The sequence below is a fragment of the Mustelus asterias genome (assembly GCF_964213995.1).
Source record: "Mustelus asterias chromosome 26 unlocalized genomic scaffold, sMusAst1.hap1.1 SUPER_26_unloc_3, whole genome shotgun sequence".
Lineage (NCBI taxonomy): Eukaryota > Metazoa > Chordata > Chondrichthyes > Carcharhiniformes > Triakidae > Mustelus > Mustelus asterias.
The window spans coordinates 965198-987175 of record NW_027590098.1 but is presented as its reverse complement, the minus strand read 5'-3'; positions in this window follow the sequence as shown (position 1 = coordinate 987175).

Below are 21978 nucleotides of genomic sequence, written 5' to 3'. Positions count from 1 at the left end.
CGCTTCATTTCCTAGATCCAGGTCTATAGTAATTCAGGTCACCATCAAAGCAATCTATACTGTATTGCAAATCTGTGGACTTTCCACAGAAATTTGCTTCTCGACATCCTTCCCTCATCTTGCTGGCGTGGAGACTGCAACAAGTAATGTAATCACATCTCCTTTGTTCCTTCAGTGTAGCCAAATAGATGTTCTCATTCATGCTTCTGGAACATCCTCTGTCACCATAACGTTCTCCTTAAGCACTATCACAGCCACATCCATTTCTTCCTTTCCAAACTGCTCTGGGCACATGTTATCTCGGAATATTTAACATCCAATGATGGTATTCATTGAGCCAAATATTTGATATATTGACAACGGCACATATGTGCTTGGCATTCCGCACTGTAAAACAACAATCTTATTAACCACAGCCTGTACTCCCTGGTAGGAATGCACGAAGATTGACTGAGATTATTATTTCCTGCCTGATCTGACCACAGCTATCATTTTAGAATTAACTATGCAATTCTGTATATCCCTTTTTGATTATTGTACGTGGTGGTATGCACCTATGTTACTATTTACATTCTCCCACCAGCGGAACGCATTTTAAACTCCACCTAATTTCCCAAAACATTATCAAATGGCCACAACCATTCGTTGGTTCCTGCTCTACTTTGGTGCAAAGCGTACAGACTGCAGAGGTCACATGCTCACCAGAGCCTATCCGAACGTCCTAAGGATCCATATCCCCCGCTCCTGCAGTAGTTACAGACAGTATTGGAGTCATCCTCCTATCTCTTACTTGAGTGCGTTTGTGTGACTAATGCGAATATTACGACACTACACTTCCTTTATTCCAAATTCGCAACCAGCTCCGGATATTCTGACTGCATCAGAAGATTCCACGTTCTAACTATGTCATTGCTATTAGTGTGACTCAAGATTATTGGCTGTTCATTCTGCAGGCCCTGGATGACATGATCGGCCCTGACAGCAGTTCGGCAACACCCCAGCTGGGATTCAGAGCTGTGGCCATTAACACCCAGATCTATTGCTATAATCTACCAATATTGATGTACCACTGCTCTCTGTAACTCCCGATAGTGATGAACCACCAGTGGTGCCAGGGAATGGCTCTGTGCACATTCTCCAAAAGAACCATCACTCCAATCATTATTAAGAACAACATTGTCATCGCAGAGTGAGATGGACGCAGAATACTCCTTGTCACCCTTCCCTGTTTTGTTAATACTGCCTGCAAGAAACGCATTCCCTCCGTTCCTGTGTCTGTTATCCATGTGTATGCCATGGTCGTTACTGGCGAGTATGCCATTTTACCCATCAGTACATCCGTTTGTGGGGATGGTCGGCAGGTGAATTCTTGCTCAGATGAAATGTGGTTGACTCTCAACCAGTCTTGGAAAACTAGGGATGAGCAAAAACTCCTAGCCAGCCAGTGACACTCATGTCCCTCGAATGAATATGTTTTTTTTAAAATCCTGTAATGTACGTACATTCAGATTTCTGTCAGGAAGCATGTTCCAGGAATTTGACCCAGGAGCAGTGAAGGAATGGTAATATATTTCGAAATCATACGCTGTGAGTCTTGCAGGCGAATGTCCAGATGGTGTTGTCCAAGAGGTGATTTGCCCTTGTCGTTCTGGTGCTGGAACCTCTTGCACAAGGCAACACGCTAAGGCACACCTGGCAGATAGTATGCACTGCTATCAATAAATGTTGGCGTTGAATGAAGAGAAACTTCGTTTAGGGGGTGCCGATCAACGGGTACATTTGTCTTGGATAGTATTCATCATCTTGAGTATTTTTGGAGCTGCTGTCATCAAGTCTATTGGAGAATATGCATTCACACTCCTGGCGCCTGACTTCTAAATGTTTCAATCAGGAGATGAGCTACTGGCTGGATGATTCATGACACTGAGCACTCATTTCGCCACAGTATTTGTGCTGTAACTAACACTTTAGTCAGATAATTGGTTCATCTGCAAGGGCTAGGTTAATTCTGAAATTAATCACGCTTTAAATGGGACTGCATCTTAAAGAATTCGAGCTATTCTTTGAAAGATCAGCATTTTATAATAAAAGTGCAAGCAAACAATTTTGAAGAAGCTGGGAACCTTTTGCTCCTCGTGGACTGTGGGTGACGGTATTTCATTGTTTTCATGTGGAAAATCGAATATGCAAAACGTTATTAATAATGCAGCTTTGTTAATTCTTTGAAAAGGGAAGGAGCAACTATCCCTGTGAAGAAAACACAACCTTTTCATGTTTCAGATCCAGTACACAACCAGAGATTAATTTAATTTGTAACAGCATGGTCTCTGTTCTGGCGTCAGGAGCTGCAAAAGCCACTCCAATGAGGCTGAAAAGCAAGGCAAATATGAATGAAGAGAATGAAAGCTATTTCCAGGAGTCCATCGTCATCCGCTTCCATTGGCCCAGTGACATTGAAACATTAGCACAATTCACCATTTTGTATGTTTGAGTATGGCAAAGGGAACCTCGCTGGAATAGATCATACACATTTTAATTTTATGATGTATGTTTGCAAGTGCTGTCTTCGGATTCAACAAAACCAGTTTGATGTGAAAGTAATTAGTTTTTCTCATGTCCGAAGCCAGGTAACCATCTCTTCTAATCTGCGTAATAGTGACAAAGATAGATAATTGATATTTGTGGTGATGGAATCAAAATGTTTATTAATGAAGCGACCTGAGGAGTACAAAGAACAAACAACAATACAGCACAGGAACAGGCCCTTCGGCCCTCCAAGCTCGTGCCGCTCCCTGGTCCAAACTAGACCATTCTTTTGTATCCACTCCGTTCATATGGCTATCTAGATAAGTCTTAAACGTTCCCAGTGTGTCCGCCTCCACCACCTTGCCTGGCAGCGCATTCCAGGCCCCCACCAACCTCTGTGTAAAATATGTCCTTCTGATATCTGTGTTAAACCTCCCCCTCTTCACCTTGAACCTATGACCCCTCGTGAACGTCACCACCGACCTGGGGAAAAGCTTCTCACCGTTCACCCTATCTATGCCTTTCATAATTTTACACACTTCTATTAAGTCTCCCCTCATCCTCCGTCTTTGCAGGGAGAGCAACCCCAGTTTAACCAATCTCTCCTCATAACTAAGCCCCTCCATACCAGGCAACATCCTGGTAAACCTCCTCAGTACTCTCTCCAACGCCTCCACGCCCTTCTGGTAGTGTGGCGACCAGAACTGGAAACAGTATTCCAAATGCGGCCGACCCAACGTTCTATACATCTGCAACATCAGACCCCAACTTTTATCCTCGATGCCCCGTCCTATAAAGGCAAGCAAGCCATATGCCTTCTTCACCACCTTCTCCACCTGTGACGTCACCTTCAAGGATCTGTGGACTTGCACACCGAGGTCCCTCTGCGTATCTACACCCTTTATGGTTCTGCCATTTATCGTATAGCTCCTACCAACATTATTTCTACCAACATGCATCATTTCGCATTGATGAGGATTGAACTCCATCTGCCATTTCTTTGCCCAAATTTCCAGCCTATCTATATCCTTCCGTAGCTTCTGACAATGCTCCTCACTATCTGCAAGTCCTGCCAATTTTGTGTCATTCGCAAACTTACTGATCACCCCAGTTACACCTTCTTCCAGATCGTTTAAATAAATCACAAACAGCAGAGGTCCCAACACAGAGCCCTGCGGAACACCACTAGTCACAGGCCTCCAGCCGGAAAAAGACCCTTCCACTACCACCCTCTGTCCTCTGTGACCAAGCCAGTTGTCCACCCATCTAGCCACCTCCCCCTTTATCCCATGAGATCTAACCTTTTTCACCAGCCTACCATGAGGGACTTTGTCAAACGCTTTACTAAAGTACATATAGATGATATCCACGGCCCTTCCCTCGTCAACCATTCTGGTCACTTCTTCAAAAAACTCCACCATGTTAGTGAGGCATGATCTCCCTCTCACAAAACCATGCTGACTATCGTTAATGAGTTTATTCCTTTCTAAATGCGCATACATCCTATCTCTAAGAATCTTCTCCAACAACCTCCCCACCACGGACGTCAAGGTCACCGGCCTATAATTACCCGGGTTATCCTTCCTACCCTTCTTAAATAACGGGATCACATTAGCTATCCTCCAATCCTCTGGGACCTCACCTGCGTCCAGTGACGAGACAAAGATTTGCGTCAGAGGCCCAGCGATTTCATCTCTCGTCTCCCTGAGCAGCCTTGGATAGATTCCATCAGGCCATGGGGATTTGTCAGTCTTTATATTCTCTAACAAACCTAACCTTGTAATGGAGATTTTCACCAACGGTTCAAAACTCCCCTCCGAGACAGTGCCAGTCAACACATCCCTCTCTTTTGTGAATACCGACACAAAGTATTCATTTAGGATCTCCCCGAGTTCTTTGGGCCCCAAGCATAGTTCCCCACTTTTGTCCCTGAGAGGTCTGATTTTTTTCCCTGACAACCCTTTTGTTCCGAACGTATGAATAAAATGCCTTGGGATTCTCCTTAATCCTGTCTGCCAAGGACATTTCGTGACCCCTTTTTGCCCTTCTAATTCCCTGTTTGAGTTCTTTCCTACTTTCTTTGTACTCCTCCAGAGCTCCCTCCGCTTTTCGCTGCCTGGACCTAACATACGCCTCTCTTTTCTTTTTGAACAGTCCCTCAATTTCCCTGGTTATCCATGGTTCTCGAATCCTACCGTTCCTATCCTTCTTTTTACAGGCACATGCCTGTCCTGCAGGCCTCACAACTGTTCCTTAAAAGACTCCCACATGCCAGATGTGGATTTACCCTCAAACAACCTCTCCCAATCAAGAGCTGCCAATTTCTGCCGAATTCCTCTAACGTTAGCCTTCCCCCAATCCAACACCTTACCCTTGGGACACCACTCATCCTTTTCCATCACTATCCTAAAGCGAACAGAATTGTGGTCACTATTTGCTACATGTTCCCCTACCGAAACTTTGAAGACCTGACCGGGCTCATTCCCCAGTACTAAGTCCAGTATAGCCCCCTCTCTAGTCGGGCTATCTACATATTGTTCCAAAGAACCCTCCTGTACGCATTTTACAATTTCCCCCCCATTCAGAGTCCCAGCTCTCAGCGATTTCCAGCCTATACGAGGGAAATTGAAGTCTCCCACTACAACAACCCTATTTTTCCTGCACCTATCTAGTATCTCCTGACATATCCGTTCTTCCACTTCCCTTGGGCTGTTGGGGGGGCCTGGAGTATACCCCCAACATAGTGACTGCGCCCTTCCTGTTTCTAAGCTCCACCCAGAGTGACTCGTTACACGACCCCTCTGAATTGTCCTCCCTCTGCACCGCTGTAATATGCTCTCCAACTAATACTGCTACTCCCGCACCTCCTTTGGCCCCTCCTCTGTCTCGCCTAAAACACTTGTACCCCAGAATATTCAGCTGCCAGTCCTGTCCCTCTTTCAACCAAGTCTCTGTCACCGCAAACACATCCAAATTCCTCGTGAGCATTAAGGCCCTACGTTCGTCTGTCCTACCTGCTACGTTCCTTGCATTGAAGTATAAACACTCCAGACCTCCAGGCCCAGTGAGGTCATCCTCCCCCAGAGTGCTCTTCTTCTTTACCAGCCTTGTCCCTGACCCAAGCTCGTCCCCATCCTCTCCACTTGTAGACCTAATATTTTGATCCCCACCCCCCTGCCATACTAGTTTAGTGTAGAGTAGTGGGCCGGGTGAAGCAGCATGTTCCTCCCATCCTTGCAGTACCAATGGTCAATTCAATCGTTGGTAAATTGTGACTAATTTGATACTCGGGAAATCCTCGATGGCCATGTCATTTCATATAATGGGTTATAAACTCAATGGTTGACATGTTTATTGCCTGATACTTGTGTCACACGTATGGCAGATGCTATGTTTCAGCCAAATACTGGAGAGTACCCAGGTCTTGCTGCATTTCGGACATGGATGACGAATATATGTAAGGAAGAGCAAATGCATTTGAACGTTGTGCAATCAATAGCAACCACTCAGATGTATGGTATTGCGAATCTCCAATGAAGCAGCTGAATATTGTTTGGATTTTGTCATCGTCATCTGGTTGATTATTTTTTTAAGAAAATGAGCAATGCTGAAATCACAATCTCCCAGAGGTATCACCTGGCTTATAAATGCATGGATTGACAATGTGTCACCTCATTTTGTGAAACAAAGAAGTCCATTGCAGCAAGAATAACATATCTTCTCACACAGAAAATAATGGAAACAATTGTGAAGACGGGAATGGGTTAATGAATTCTAATACTCAAAGTGAACTCTGTGATATTTAGAGATTGTGTGAGAAACACTGTGGAACTCATGTTTACGTCAGGGTGTTTTCATGCTCATGTATCCAAGAACAGATAAGAGGAGCAGCTGTGGTGTACAAGTGCATGTTGTTCCCGGCAAATCTGTTCCGGAATGTGGCTAACCCAGCCATTTTGTATTGTTTAATATCTACCGCTGTGTAACGCAGAGAGTGGTTGGGGTGTGGAATGGACTGCCTGCAGTGATAGTGGAGTCAGACACTTTAGGGACATTTAAGAGGTTATTGGATAGGCACATGGAGCACACCAGGATGATGGGGAGTGGGATAGCTTGACCTTGGTTTCAGATAAAGCTCGGCACAACATCGTGGGCCGAAGGGCCTGTTCTGTGCTGTACTGTTCTATGTTCTATGTAACATTAGAAGCCTACATGTAGGCCTTCTGTGATTGTATAATGATACATTCATATATATTCATCTAACCTGTACCGATATATATTATACAAGTACCTACGAACATATATAAATTGTTGTATGCCGGTTAACTTGTTTGTGTGAGACTGTAACCTTGTACGTTAGTAAGACACCCCACCTGTGTTCAGAGAACAACAGTCATGGCGTGGAGAAATCCGTGAAGAAGCCACAAAGGCAGCAAGATTCACACGATGGAAGACAAGCCAGAGCCTGGGAACCTGTGAGGCCTGGGAAACTGCGGACGTGAGGGGGGGGGGGGGGGCGGGGGGTGGGGGGCTATAAATATATATTTTTAACCTGTATTTGCTGAGAGGTCCGAGGCCATGTTAGGCTTCGGACGGTCTTCCACAATTGTGCAGATAAACCATTGTATTTTGACCGACGAATAGACTCAGAGGTATTTTTACCTACAACAAATGGTACCGAAACCCGGGAAATCTGATTACGGGTCTGGTCGAATGGCCATGGTTTTCCCCCTGTCAATTAGGAGTCTCCCCAGTCAATTAGAAGTGGCTCCTGTCAATTAGCAGTGACCCCTGTCAATGAGGAGTGCCCCCCATCAATGAGTAGTGTCCCGTGTCAATTAGGAGTCCCCCCATGTCAATTGGGAGTGCCCCCTGTCAATAAGGAGTGCCCACTGTCCATGAGGTGTACCCCTTTTAGATTACGATTGCCCCCTGTCAATTAGGAGTCTCCCCTGTAAATTAGGAGTGGCTCCTGTCAATTAGCAGTGACCCCTGTCAATTAGTAGTGCCCCCCCATCAATGAGTAGCATCCCGTGTCAATTTGGACTGCCCCCTATCAATGAGCAGGCCCCTGTCAATGATGAGTTCCCCTTGTCAATTAGGAGTGCCCCTTTCTGTTAGGAGTGCCCCCTGTCCATTAGGTGCTTCCACTGTCAATTAGGAGTGGCCCTTGTCAATTGGAAGGCCCCCTGTAAATTGGAGTGTCCTCTGTCAATTCGAGTGCCCCCTGTCAATTCAAGTGCCCCCTGTCATTCGAGTGCCCCCTGTCAATTGTATTGCCCCCTGTCAATTGGAGTGTCACCTGTTAATTAGAAGTGCCCCCTGTCAATAAGGAGTGCCCCCTGTCAATAACGAGTGCCCCATGTCAATAAGGAGTGCCCACTGTCAATTTGGAGTGTCCCCTATCAATTAGGAGTGACCCCTGCCAAATAGGAGTGACCCCTGATCATCAGGTGTGCACCCTGTCAATCAGGATTGACGCTGTCAATGAGGGACGCACCCTGTCAATGAGGAGTGCACCCTGTCACTGAAGACAGCCCCATGTCAATTTGGAGTGAGCCCGGTCAATTTGGAGTGCCCCATGTCACGTACGAGTTCCCCACGACAATTAGGAGTGCCCCATGTCAGTGAGGAGTGCGCCCTATCAATTAGGAGTCCCCCTTGTCAATTTGGATCTCCCCCGACAGTTCGGAGTGCGCCCTGTCAATTAGGAGTGCCCCCTACCAAGTAGGAGTGATTCCTGCCAATCAGGAGTGACCCCTGACAATCAGGAGTGCACCCTGTCAATGAGGATTGCCCCCTGTCAATGAGGATTGCACCCTGTCAATGTGGAGTGTCCCCTGTCAATGAAGACGGCCCCTTGTCAATTAGGAGTGCCCCATGTCAATAAGGATTGCCTCCTGTCAATTAGGAGTGCCCCATGGCACATAGGAGTGCCCCAAGTCAATTAGGAGCGCCCCATGTCAATGAGGAGTGCGCCCTATCAATTAGGAGCGCCCCCTGTTAATTAGGAGCGCCCCTGTCAATGAGTAGTGTCCGCCCAGAATTTGGAGTGCCCTCTGTGAAATCGGAGTGCCCCCTTTCAATTAGGAGTGCCCCTTGTCAGTTAGGAGCTCCCCCGACTGTTCGGAGTGCCCTCTGTCAATTAGGAGTGCCCCCTACCAAGTAGGAGTGACCCCTGCCAATTAGGAGTGACCCCTGACAATCAGGAGTGCACCCTGACAATGAGGATTGTCCCCTGTCAATGAGGGACGTCCCCTGTCAATGAGGATTGCCCCCTGTCAATGAGGAGTGCCCCCTGTCAATGAAGACAGCCCCTTGTCAATTAAGAGTGCCACCTGTCAATAAGGAGTGACCCCTGACAATTAGGAGTGCCACATGTCAATTAGGAGTACCCCCAATCAATCAGGAGTGTCCCTTGTCAATTAGGATCTCCCCCTGTCAGTTAGTAGTCAACTAGGAGTGCCCTCTACCCATTAGGAGTGACCCCTGCCAATTCGAAATGACCCCTGCCAATTGGGAGTGCCCCCTTTCAATTAGGAGTGCCCTTTTCAATTTGGAGTGCACCCTGACAATTTGGAGCGCCCCCTGACAATCTGGAGTGCCCCCTGCCAATTAGGAGTGCTCGCCGCCGATTAGGAGTGCCCCCTGCCAATTAGGATTGCCCCCTGTCAATTAGGAGTCTCCCATGTCAATTGGAGTCCCCCCTGGAAATTGGAGTGCACTCTGTCAATTAAGAGTGCCCCCTGTTAATTGGAGTGCCCCCAGTCAATTAGTAGAGCCCCCTGTCAAAAATGCGTGCCCCCTGTCAATGAGGAGTGCTCCCTGTCGATGAGGAGTGCTCCCTGTCGATGAGGATTGGCCCACTGTCAATTAGCAATGCCTCCTGTCAATGAGGAGTGCCCCCTGTCAATTGGGAGTGCCCCCTGTCAATTAGGAGCCTCCTGTCAATGAGGAGGTCCCCTTGTCAATGAGGAGGGCCCTCCCGTCAATAAGGAGGGCCCCCTTTCAATAACGAGTGCCCCATGCTGATGAGGAGTGCCCCCTTTCAATGAGTGCCCCCTGTCAATTTGGAGGACCCAGTCAATGAGGAATTCCACTTGTCAATGAGGAGGGCCCCCTGTCAATGAGGAGTGCCCACTGTCAATGCGGAATGCCCACTGTCCATGAGGAGTGCCCACTGTCGATTAGGAATGCTCCCTGTCAATTAGGACTTTCGCCTTCCTGTTAGGAGTGCCCCCTTTCAATTAGGTGTGTCCCTTGTCAAATAGGAGCTCCCCCTGTCAATTAGGAGTGACCCCGGTCAATTAGGAGTGATCCCTTTCAATTAGGTGTGCCCCCTGTCAATGAGGAGTGCCCCATGTCTACTGGAGTGCCCCCTGTCAATTCGAAGTGCTCCCTGTCAATAAAGACTGCCCCCTGTCAATAAGGAATGCCCCCTGTCGATAGGGAGTGCCAACTGTCAATAAGGATTGCCTCCTGTCAATTCGGAGTGCCCCATGTCAATTAGGAGTGCCCCATTTCAATGACGTGTGCCCCTGTCAATGAGGAGTGCCCCCGGTCAATGAGCAGTGTCCCCCGAGAATTAGGAGTGTCCCCTGTCAATTAGGAGGCCCCGGTGAATTGCAGTTCCCCTTGTCAATGAGGAGTGCCCCTCCCCGCCCCCCCCCCACCCCAGTCAATGAGGAGGGCACCAGCGTCCATGAGGAGTGCCTCCCGTCAATGAGGAGTGCCGCACCATCAATGAGGAGTGCCCCCTGTCAATCTGAAGTGCCCCCTGTCAAGTTGGAGTAACCCCTGTCAATGAGGAGTGCCCCCCTGTCAATGAGGAGAGCCCCCTGTCAATGAATAGTGCCCCCTATCAATGAGGAGTGCCCCCTGTCAATGAGGAGTGCCCCCTGTCAATGACGATTACCCCCTGTCAATCAGGATTTCCGCCTGTCAATAATGAGTCTCTCACGTCAATAAGGAGTGCCCCCTTTCAATTGGGAGTGTCCCTTTTCAATTAGGAGCTTCCCCTGTCAGTTAGGAGTGCCGCCCTGTCAATTTGGAGTTCCCCCTGTCAATGTGAAGTGCCCGCTGACAATCTGGAGTGCCCCGTGTCAATTAGTAGTGGCCGTGTCAATTAGGAGTGCCCCCAGCAAATTAGGAGTGCTCGCTGCCAATTAGGAGTGCCACCTGCCAATTAGGATTGCCCCCTGTCAATTAGGAGCCTCCCATGTCAATTGGAGCCCCCCTGGACATTGGACTGCACTCTGTCAATTAAGAGTGCCCCCTGTTAATTGGATTGCCACATGTCAATTAAGAGTGCCCCCTGTTAATTGGAGTGCCACCTGTCAATTAAGAGTGCCCCCTGTCAATTGCAGTGCTCCCTGAAAATTGGAGTGCCCCCAGTCAATTAGAAAAGCCCCTGTCAGAAATCCGTGCCCAATGTCAATGAGGAGTGCCTCCTGTCAAAAAGGAGTGCCCCCTATCAATAAGGAGTGCCACTGTCAATAAGGAGTGTCCCCTGTCAATGAGGAATGCCCCAAATCAATTAGGAGTGCCCCATGTCAATTAAGAGTCCCCCATGCTAATGAGGAGTTCCCCCTGTCAATGAGGAGTGCCCCCTATCATTGAGTAGTGTCCCCCGACAATTAGGAGTGCCCCTGTTAATCTGGAGTGCCCCCTGTGAATTTGGAGGCCCCTGTCAATGAGGAGTTCCCCTTGTCAATGAGGAGTGCCCCCTGTCTATTCGGAGTGCCCCCCTCCCGTCAATGAGGAGTGCACCACTGTCAATGAGGAGTGACCCACCGTCAAAGAGGAGTGCCCCCTCTCAATGAGGAGGGACCCCTGTCACCTAGGAGTGACCCTTGTCAATTAGGATGCCCCATGTCAGTTAAGGGTGCCCCCCTGACAATGAGGAGTATTTACTGTCAATTAGGAGTGCTCCCTGTCAAGTAGGACTGCCCCACGTCAATTAGGAGTGTCCCGTGTCAATGAGGAGTGCGCCCTATCAATTAGGAGCGCCCCCTGTTAATTACGAGTGCCCCTGTCAATGAGTAGTGTCCCCCGAGAATTTGCAGTGCCCTCTGTGAAATCGGAGTACCCCATTTCAATTAGGAGTGCCCCATGTAAATTAGGAGTGCCCCCTTCCAATTAGGAGTGACCTCTGTCAATTAGGAGTGACCCCTGACAATCAGCAGTGCACCCTGTCAATGAGGATTGCCCCCTGTCAATGAGGGACGAACCCCGTCAATGAGGATTGACCCCTGTCAATGAGCAGTGCCCCCTGTCAATGAAGACAGCCCCTTGTCCATTCGGAGTGCGACCTGTCAATTCGGTGTGCCACCTGTCAATTAGGAGTGCCACCTGTCAATAAGGAGTGACCCCTGTCAATTAGGAGCGCCCCATGTCAATGAGGAGTGCGCCCAATCAATTAGGAGCGCCCCCTGTTAATTAGGAGTGCCCCTGTCAATGAGTAGTGTCCGCCGAGAATTTGGAGTGCCCTCTGTGAATTCGGAGTACCCCTTTTAATTAGGAATGCCCCCTGTCAATTAGGAGTGCCCCCTATCGATTAGGAGTGACCCCTGCCAATTAGGAGTGACCCCTGTCAATCAGGAGTGCCCCCTGTCAATGTGGATTGCCCCCTGTCAATGAGGGACGCCCCCTGTCAATGGGTATTGCCCCCTGTCAATGAGGAGGGCCACCTCTCAATAAGGAGTGATCCCTGTCAATGAGGAGGGCCCCCTGTCAATGAAGAAAGCCCCCTGTCAATTAAGAGAGCCACCTGTCAATAAGGAGTGACCCCTGTCAACTGGAAGTACCCCCAGTCAATCAGGAGTGTCCCTTGTCAATTAGGATCCCCCCCCCGTCAGTTTGTAGTGCCCCTGTCAACCAGGAGTGCCCTCTACCCATTGGGAGTGACCTCTGCCAATTAGGAATGACCTCTGCCAATTAGGAGTGCCCCCTTTCAATGAGGAGTGCCCCTTTTCAATTAGGAGCTCCCCCTGTCAGTTCGGAGTGCCCCCTCACAATCTGGAGTACCCCCTGTCAATTACGAGTCACCCCTTTCAATTAATAGTTCCCCCCATCAATGAGTAGCGTCCCGTGTCAATTAGGTGTCCCTCCTGTGAATTACGAGTGCCCCTTGTCAATCAGGAGTATCCTCTGTGAATGAGAAATGCCCCCTGTCAATGAGGAATGCGCCATGTCAATTAGGAGTGCCCCTTGTCAATTATAAGTGCCCCCTGTCACCTAGCGGTGACCCCTGTCAATTACGAGTCCTCCCATGTCAATTGGCAGTGCCCCCTATCAATGAGGAGTGTCCCTGTCAATGAAGAGTGCACTTGTCAATGAGGTGAGCCCCCTGGTAATGAGGAGTGCCCCCTGTCAATTAGCAGTGCCCCCTGTTAATTGGAGTGCTCCCTGTCAATTGGAGTGCCCCCTGTGAATATGGAGTGCCCCTGTCAATTAGGAGTACTCCCTTTCAATTAGGAGTGCCCCTTGTCAATTTGGAGCACCCCGATAGTTCGGAGTGCCCTCTGTCAATTAGGAGTGACCCTACCATTTAAGAGTGACCCCTGCCAATTAGGAATGACCCCTGCCAATTGGGAGTACCCCTTGTCAATGAGGTTTGCCCCCTGTCAATGAGGAGGGCCCCCTGTGAAGGAAGACTGCCACTTGTGAATTAGGAGTGCCAACTGTCAATTAGGAGTGCCTCCTGTCAATAAGGAGTGCCCCCTGTCAATTAGGAGTGCCCCTGTCAATAAGGAGTGCCCCCTGTCAATGAGGAATGCCCCAAATCAATCAGGAGTGCCCCATGTCAATTAAGAGTCGCCCATGCAAATGAGGAGTTCCCCCTATCAATGAGGAGTGCCCCCTGTCATTGAGTAGTATCCCCCGACAATTAGGAGTGCCCCTGTTAATTAGGAGTGCCCCCTGTCAATTTGGAGGCCCCTGTCAATGAGGAGTACCCCTTGTCAATGTGGAGTGCCCCCTGTCAATTCGGAGTGCCCCCCTCCCGTCAATGAGGAGTGCCCTACCGTCAATGAGGAGTGAACCACCGTCAATGAGGAGGGACCCCTGTCACCTCGGAGTGACCCCTGTCAATTCGGATGCCCCCCTGTGAGTTAAGGGTGCCCCCCTGACAATGGGGAGTGTCCACTGTCAATTAGGAGTGCTCCCTCGCAATTAGGAGTGCCCCCTGTCAATTAGGAGGCCCCTGTCAATGAGGAGTGCCCCCTAGAAATGCGGAGTGCCCCCTATCAATGAGGAGTGCCCTCTGTCAATGAGGAGTCCCCACTGTCTATGAGGAGTGCCCCCTGTCAATGAGGAGTGCCCCCTGTCAATGAGGAGTGCCCACTGTCTATGAGGAGTGCCCCCTGTCAATGAGGAGTGACCCCTGTCAATGAGGAGTGCCCCCTGTCAATGAAGACAGCCCCCTATTAATTAGGTGTGCCACCTGTCAATAAGGAGTGACCCCTGTCAATTAGGAGTGCCCGTTGTCAATTAGGAGCTCCCCCGACAGTTCGAAGTGCCCCCTGTCAATTAGGAGTGCCCCCTACCAATTTGGAGTGACCCCTGCCAATTAGGAGTGACCGCTGACAGTCAGGTGTCCACGCTGTCAATGAGGATTGCCCCCTGTCAATCAGGGACGCCCCCTGTCAATGAGAATTGCCCCCTGTCAATGAGGAGTGCCCCCTTTCAATGAGGACAGCCCCTTGTTAATTAGGAGTGCCACCTGTCAATAAGGAGTGACCCTTGTCAATTAGGAGCACCCCATGTCAACAAGGATTGCCGCCTGTCAATTAGGAGTGCCCCATGTCATGTAGGAGTGCCCCACGTCAAATGGGAGTGCCCCATGTCAATGAGGAGTGCGTCCTATCAATTAGGAGCGCCCCGTGTTAATTAGGAATGCCCCTGTCAATGCGTAGTGTCCCCCGCGAAGTTGGAGTGCCCTATGTGAATTCGGAGTACCCCCTTTCAATTAGGAGTGCCCCTTCTCAATTAAAAGCTCCCCCGACAGTTCGGAGTGCCCCATGTCAATTAGGAGTGCCCCCTACCAATTAGGAGAGACCCCTGCCAATTAGGAGTGACCCCTGACAATTAGGAGAGACCCCTGCCAATTAGGAGTGACCCCTGACAATGAGGAGTGCACCCTGCCAATGAGGATTGACCTCTGTCAATGAGGGAGGCCCCTGTCAATGAGGATTGCCCCCTGTCAATGAGGAGTGCCCCCTGTCAATGAAGACAGCCGCTTGTCATTTAGGAGTGCCACCTGTCAATAAGGAGTGACCCCTGCCAATTAGGAGTGACCCCTGCCAAATAGGAGTGCCCCCTTTCAATTAGCTGCTCCCCCTGTGCGTTAGGAGTGCCCCCTGTCAATCTGGAGTTCCCCCTGTCAAATTGGAGTGCCCCCTGACAATCTGGAGAACGCCCTGTCAATTAGTAGTGCCCCCTGTCAACTAGGAGTTCTCGCTGCCGATTTGGAGTGCCCCCTGCCAATTAGGATTGCCCCCTGTCAATTAGGAGTCTCCCATGTCAATTGGAGTCCCCCCTGGAAATTGCAGTGCACTCTGTCAATTAAGAGTGCCCCCTGTCAATTGGAGTGCCACCTGTCAATTAAGAGTGTCCCCTGTTAATTGGAGTGCCTCCTGTCAATTGCAGTGCTCCATGTAAATTGGAGTGCCCCCAGTCAATTAGAGGAGCCCCCTGTCAAAATTGCGTGCCCCCTGTCAATGAGCGGTGCTCCCTGTCAATGAGGATTGACCCAATGTCAATTAGGAGTGCCTCCTGTCAATGAGGAGATCCCCCCTGTCAATTAGGAGGGCCCCTTTTCAATTAGGAGCCTCCTGTCAATGAGGCGGTCCCCTTGTCAATGAGGAGTTCTCTCCCGTCAATAAGGAGGACCCCTTTCAAGAAGGAGTGCCCCCTGTCAATAAGGAGTGCCACTGTCAATACGGAGTGCCCCCTGTCAATGAGGAATGCCCCAAATCAATTAGTAGTGCCCATGCTAATGAGGAGTGCCCCCTATCAATGAGGAGCGCCCCCGTCATTGAGTAGTGACCCCCGACAATTAGGAGTACCCCTGTTAATTAGGAGTGCCCCCTGTCAATTTGGAAGCCCCTGCCAATGAGGAGTTCCCCTTGCCTATGAGGAGTGCCCCCTGTCAGTTCGGAGTCCCCCCCACCCCCCCCCCCGTCAATGAGGAGTGCCCCACCGTCACTGAGGAGTGACCCACCGTCAATGAAGAGTGCCCCCTCTCAATGAGGAGGGACCCCTGTCACCTCGGAGTGACCTCTGTCAATTAGGAATGCCCCCTGTAAGTTACGAGTGCCCCCCTGACAATGAGGAGTGTCCACTGTCAATTAGGAGTGCTCCCTGTCAGTTAGGAAGCGCCCTGTCAATTAGGAGGCCCCTGTCAATGAGGATTGCCCCCCAGAAATGCGGAGTGCCCTCTATCAATGAGTAGTTCCTCTGTCAATGAGGAATGCCCACTGTCCATGAGGAGTGCCCCCTGTCGATTAGGAGTGCCCCCTGTCAATTAGGAGTCTCACCTGTGAATTACGAGTGTCCCTTGTCAATCAGAAGTGCCCCCTGTGAATGAAAAATGCCCCCTGTCAATGAGGAACGCGCCATGTCAATTAGGAGTGCCCCATGTCAATTAGGAGTGCCCCCTGTCAATGAGGATTGCACCCTGTCAATGAGGATTGCCCCTTGTCAATTAGGAGTGCCCCCTGTCAATTAGAAGTGCCTCCTGTCACCTAGCGGTGACCCCTGTCAATTAGGAGTCCTCCCATGTCAATTGGGAATGCCCCCTGTCAATGAGGAGTGCCCCTGTCAATGAGGTGTGCCCCCTGGCAATGAGGAATGCCCCCTGTCAATTCGCAGCGCCCCCTGCCAATTGGAGTGCCCCCTGTGAATTATCAGTGCCCTATCAAATAGGAGTACTCCCTTTCAATTAGTTGTGCCCTTGTCAATTAGGAGCTCCCCGAAAATTCGGAGTGCCCCCTGTCAATTAGGAGTGCCACCTACCAATTAAGAGTGACCACTGCCAATTAGGAGTGACCCCTGCAATTTGGGAGCACCCCTTGTCAATGAGGATTGCCAACTGTCAATGAGGAGTGCCCCCTGTCAATGAGGAGTGCCCACTGTCCATGAGGAGTGTCCCCTTTGGATTAGGATTGCCCCCTGTCAATTAGGAGTCTCCCCTGTCAATTAGGAGTGCCCCTTTACAATTAGGAGAGCCCCTTGTCAATTAGGAGCTCCCCCTGTCAATTAGGAGTGGCTCCTGTCAATTCGCAGTGACCCCTGTCAAATAGTCGTGCCCCCCATCAATGAGTAGTGTCCTGTGTCAATTTGGAGTGCCCCCTGTCAATGAGCAGGCCCTTATCAATGAGGAGTTCCCCTTGTCAATTAGGAGTGCCACTTTCAGTTAGGAGTGCCCCTTGTCCATTAGGTGCTTCCACTGTCAATTAGGAGTGGCCCTTGTCAATTGGAGTGCCCCCTGTAAATTGGAGTGCTCCCTGTCAGTTCGCGTGTCCCCTGTCAATTCGAGTGCCCCCTGTCTATTGGAGTGCCAGCTGTTAATTAGAAGAGCCCCCTTTCAGAAAGGAGTGCCCACTGTCAATAAGGAGTGCCCCATGTCAATAAGGATTGCCTCCTGTCAATTAGGAGTGCCCCATTTCAAGTAGGAGTGCCCCACGTCAAATAGGAGTGCCCCAATGTCAATGGGGAGTGCGCCCTATCAATTAGGAGCGCCCCCTGTTAATTAGGAGTGCCCCTGTCAATGAGTAGTGTCCCCCGAGAATTTGGAGTGCCCCCTGTCAATTAGGAGTAACCCCTGTCAATTAGGAGCGTCCCCTGCCAATTAGGAGTGATCGCTGCCAATTAGGAGTGCCCCCTGCCAATTAGGAGTGCCCCCTGTCAAATAGGAGTCCACCATGTCAATTGGAGTCCACCCCTGGAAATTGGAGTGCACTCTGTCAATTGGAGTGCCCCCTGTAAATTGGAGTCCCCGCTGTCAATTACAGTGCCCCCTGTAAATTGGAGTGCCCCCTGTCAATTAGAAGTGCCGTCTGTCACAAATTCGTGCCCCCTGTCAAATAGGAGTGCCCCCTGTCAAGAAGGAGTGCCCACTGTCAATTAGGAGCACCCCCTTTCAATTTGGAGTGCCCCTTGACAATTAGGATCCCCCCCTGTCAGTTAGGAGTGCCCCCTGCAAATTAGGAGTGACCCTTGCCAATTCGGAGTGTCCCCTTTCAATGAGGACTGCCCCCTGTTCATGTGGAGTGCCGACTGTCAATTAGGATTGCCCTCTGTCTATTAGGAGTATCCCCTGTCAATTAGGAGCTCCCCCTGTCAATAAGGAGTGCCCTCTTACAATACGGAGTGCCCACTGTCAATGAGGACTGCTCCCGGTCAATTAGGGCTGCCCCATGTCAATTTGGAGTGCGCCATGTCAATTAGGAGTGCCCCCTGCCAATTAGGAGTGTCCCTTTCAATTAGGAGGTCCCTGTCAATGAGCAGTTCCCCTTGTCAATGAGGAGTGCTCCCCGTCAATGAGGAATGCCCCACCGTCAATGAGGAGTACCCCCCGTCACCTCGGAGTGACCTGTGTCAAGTAGGAATGCCCCACTGTCAATTAGGAGTGCCCCCCTGACAATGAGGAGTGGCCCATGTGTATTAGGTGTGCCCCCTGTCAATTAAGAGTGCCCCCTGTCAATGTGTAGTGTCCCCCGACAATTAGGAGTAACACCTGTCAATTAGGAGTGCCCCCAGTCAATTAGGAGGCCCCTTGTCAATGAGGAATATCACCACCCCTGTCAATAAGGAGTGCCCCCTGTCTATAAGGAGTGCCCCCTTTCAATTAGGAGTGCCCCCCATCAATGTGGAGTGCCCCCTGTCAATGAAGACTGCCCCCTGTCAATGAGGAATGCCCCCTGTCAATGAGGAGTGCCCCCTGTCAATGACGAGTGCCCCCTGTCAATGAGGAGTGCCCCCTGTGTATGAGGAGTGCCCCCTGTCAATTAGGACTGCCCTCTGTCAATTACGAATCTCGCCTGTCAATGAGGAGTGCCCCCTGTCAATGAGGGCTGCCCCCTGTGAATGAGGAGCGCCCCCTCTCAATGAGGGTTGCCCCCTGTCAATGAGGAATGCCCTCTGTCAATGAGGATTGCCCCCTGTCAATGAGGAGTGCCCCCTATTAATTAGGATTGCCCCCTGTCAATTAGGAGTCTCCCCTGTCAATTGAGAGTGCCCGCTTACAATTAGGAGTGCCTCTTGTCAATTACGAGCTCCCCCTGTCAATTAGGAGTGGCCCCTTTAAATTTGGAGGGCCCCCTGTCAATAAGGAGGGACCCCTGTCGGTAAGGAGTGCTGCCTTTCAATGAGGAATGCCCCTTGTCAATTAGGAGGACCCCCTGTCAGTTAGGAGTGCCGTTGTCAATTAGGAGTGCCCCCTATCAATGAGGAGTGCCCCCTGTCAATGAAGAGTGCCCCCAGTCAATGAGGAGTGCCCCCTGTCAATTAGGAGTGCCCCCTGTCAATTACGAATCTCCCCTGTCAATGAGGAGTGGCCCCTGTCAATGAGGAGTGCCGCCACTCAATGAGGAGTGCCCCCTGTCAATTAGGAGTGCCCCCTGTCAATTACGAATCTCCCCTGTCAATGAGGAGTGCCCCCTGTCAATGAGGATTGCCCTCTGTGAATGAGGAGTGCCCCCTGTCAATTAGGAGATCCCGCTTTCAATTAGGAGTGCCCCTTGTCAATTAGGAGCTCCCCCTGTCAGTTAGGAAGGCCCCCTGACAATGTGGAGTGCCCCCTGTCAATGAGGAGTGCCCCCCCCCCCGTCAATGATGAGTGTTCCACCGTCAATGATGAGTGCCCCTACGTCAATGAGGAGTGACCCGTGTCAATTAGGAGTGCCCCTCAGTCAATACGGAGTGCCCCCTGTCAATAAGGGGTGTCCACTTTCAACTAGGAGTACCCCTGTCATTGAGGAATGCCCCCTGTCAATGAGGAATGCCCCAAATCAATTAGGAGTGCCCCATGTCAATTAAGAGTCCCCCATGCTAATGAGGCGTTCCCCCTGTCAATGAGGAGTGCCCCCTGTCATTGAGTAGTGTCCCCCGACAATTAGGAGTGCCCCTGTTAATTTGGAGTGCCCCCTGTGAATTTGGAGGCCCCTGTCAATGAAGAGTTCCCCTTGTCAATGAGGAGTGCCCCCTGTCTATTCGGAGTGCCCCCCTCCCGTCAATGAGGAGTGCACCACTGTCAATGAGGAGTGACCCACCGTCAAAGAGGAGTGCCCCCTCTCAATGAGGAGGGACCCCTGTCACCTAGGAGTGACCCTTGTCAATTAGGATGCCCCATGTCAGTCAAGGGTGCCCCCCTGACAATGAGGAGTATTTACTGTCAATTAGGAGTGCTCCCTGTCAAGTAGGACTGCCCCACGTCAATTAGCAGTGTCCCGTGTCAATGAGGAGTGCGCCCTATCAATTAGGAGCGCCCCCTGTTAATTACGAGTGCCCCTGTCAATGAGTAGTGTCCCCCGAGAATTTGCAGTGCCCTCTGTGAAATCGGAGTACCCCATTTCAATTAGGAGTGCCCCTTGTCAATTAGGAGCTCCCCCGACAGTTCGGAGTGCCCCATGTAAATTAGGAGTGCCCCCTTCCAATTAGGAGTGACCTCTGTCAATTAGGAGTGACCCCTGACAATCAGCAGTGCACCCTGTCAATGAGGATTGCCCCCTGTCAATGAGGGACGAACCCCGTCAATGAGGATTGACCCCTGTCAATGAGCAGTGCCCCCTGTCAATGAAGACAGCCCCTTGTCCATTCGGAGTGCGACCTGTCAATTCGGTGTGCCACCTGTCAATTAGGAGTGCCACCTGTCAATAAGGAGTGACCCCTGTCAATTAGGAGCGCCCCATGTCAATGAGGAGTGCGCCCAATCAATTAGGAGCGCCCCCTGTTAATTAGGAGTGCCCCTGTCAATGAGTAGTGTCCGCCGAGAATTTGGAGTGCCCTCTGTGAATTCGGAGTACACCCTTTTAATTAGGAATGCCCCCTGTCAATTAGGAGTGCCCCCTATCTATTAGGAGTGACCCCTGCCAATTAGGAGTGACCCCTGTAAATCAGGAGTGCCCCCTGTCAATGTGGATTGCCCCCTGTCAATGAGGGACGCCCCCTGTCAATGAGTATTGCCCCCTGTCAATGAGGAGGGCCACCTCTCAATAAGGAGTGATCCCTGTCAATGAGGAGGGCCCCCTGTCAATGAAGAAAGCCCCCTGTCAATTAAGAGAGCCACCTGTCAATAAGGAGTGACCCCTGTCAACTGGAAGTACCCCCAGTCAATCAGGAGTGTCCCTTGTCAATTAGGATCCCCCCCCCCCCGTCAGTTTGTAGTGCCCCTGTCAACCAGGAGTGCCCTCTACCCATTGGGAGTGACCTCTGCCAATTAGGATTGACCTCTGCCAATTAGGAGTGCCCCCTTTCAATGAGGAGTGCCCCTTTTCAATTAGGAGCTCCCCCTGTCAGTTCGGAGTGCCCCCTCACAATCTGGAGTACCCCCTGTCAATTAGGAGTCACCCCTTTCAATTAGTAGTTCCCCCCTCAATGAGTAGCGTCCCGTGTCAATTAGGTGTCCCTCCTGTGAATTACGAGTGCCCCTTGTCAATCAGGAGTACCCTCTGTGAATGAGAAATGCCCCCTGTCAATGAGGAATGCGCCATGTCAATTAGGAGTGCCCCTTGTCAATTATAAGTGCCCCCTGTCACCTAGCGGTGACCCCTGTCAATTACGAGTCCTCCCATGTCAATTGGCAGTGCCCCCTATCAATGAGGAGTGTCCATGTCAATGAAGAGTGCACTTGTCAATGAGGTGAGCCCCCTGGTAATGAGGAGTGCCCCCTGTCAATTAGCAGTGCCCCCTGTTAATTGGAGTGCTCCCTGTCAATTGGAGTGCCCCCTGTGAATATGGAGTGCCCCTGTCAATTAGGAGTACTCCCTTTCAATTAGGAGTGCCCCTTGTCAATTTGGAGCACCCCGATAGTTCGGAGTGCCCTCTGTCAATTAGGAGTGACCCTACCATTTAAGAGTGACCCCTGCCAATTAGGAATGACCCCTGCCAATTGGGAGTACCCCTTGTCAATGAGGTTTGCCCCCTGTCAATGAGGAGGGCCCCCTGTGAAGGAAGACTGCCACTTGTGAATTAGGAGTGCCAACTGTCAATTAGGAGTGCCTCCTGTCAATAAGGAGTGCCCCCTGTCAATTAGGAGTGCCCCTGTCAATAAGGAGTGCCCCCTGTCAATGAGGAATGCCCCAAATCAATCAGGAGTGCCCCATGTCAATTAAGAGTCGCCCATGCAAATGAGGAGTTCCCCCTATCAATGAGGAGTGCCCCCTGTCATTGAGTAGTATCCCCCGACAATTAGGAGTGCCCCTGTTAATTAGGAGTGCCCCCTGTCAATTT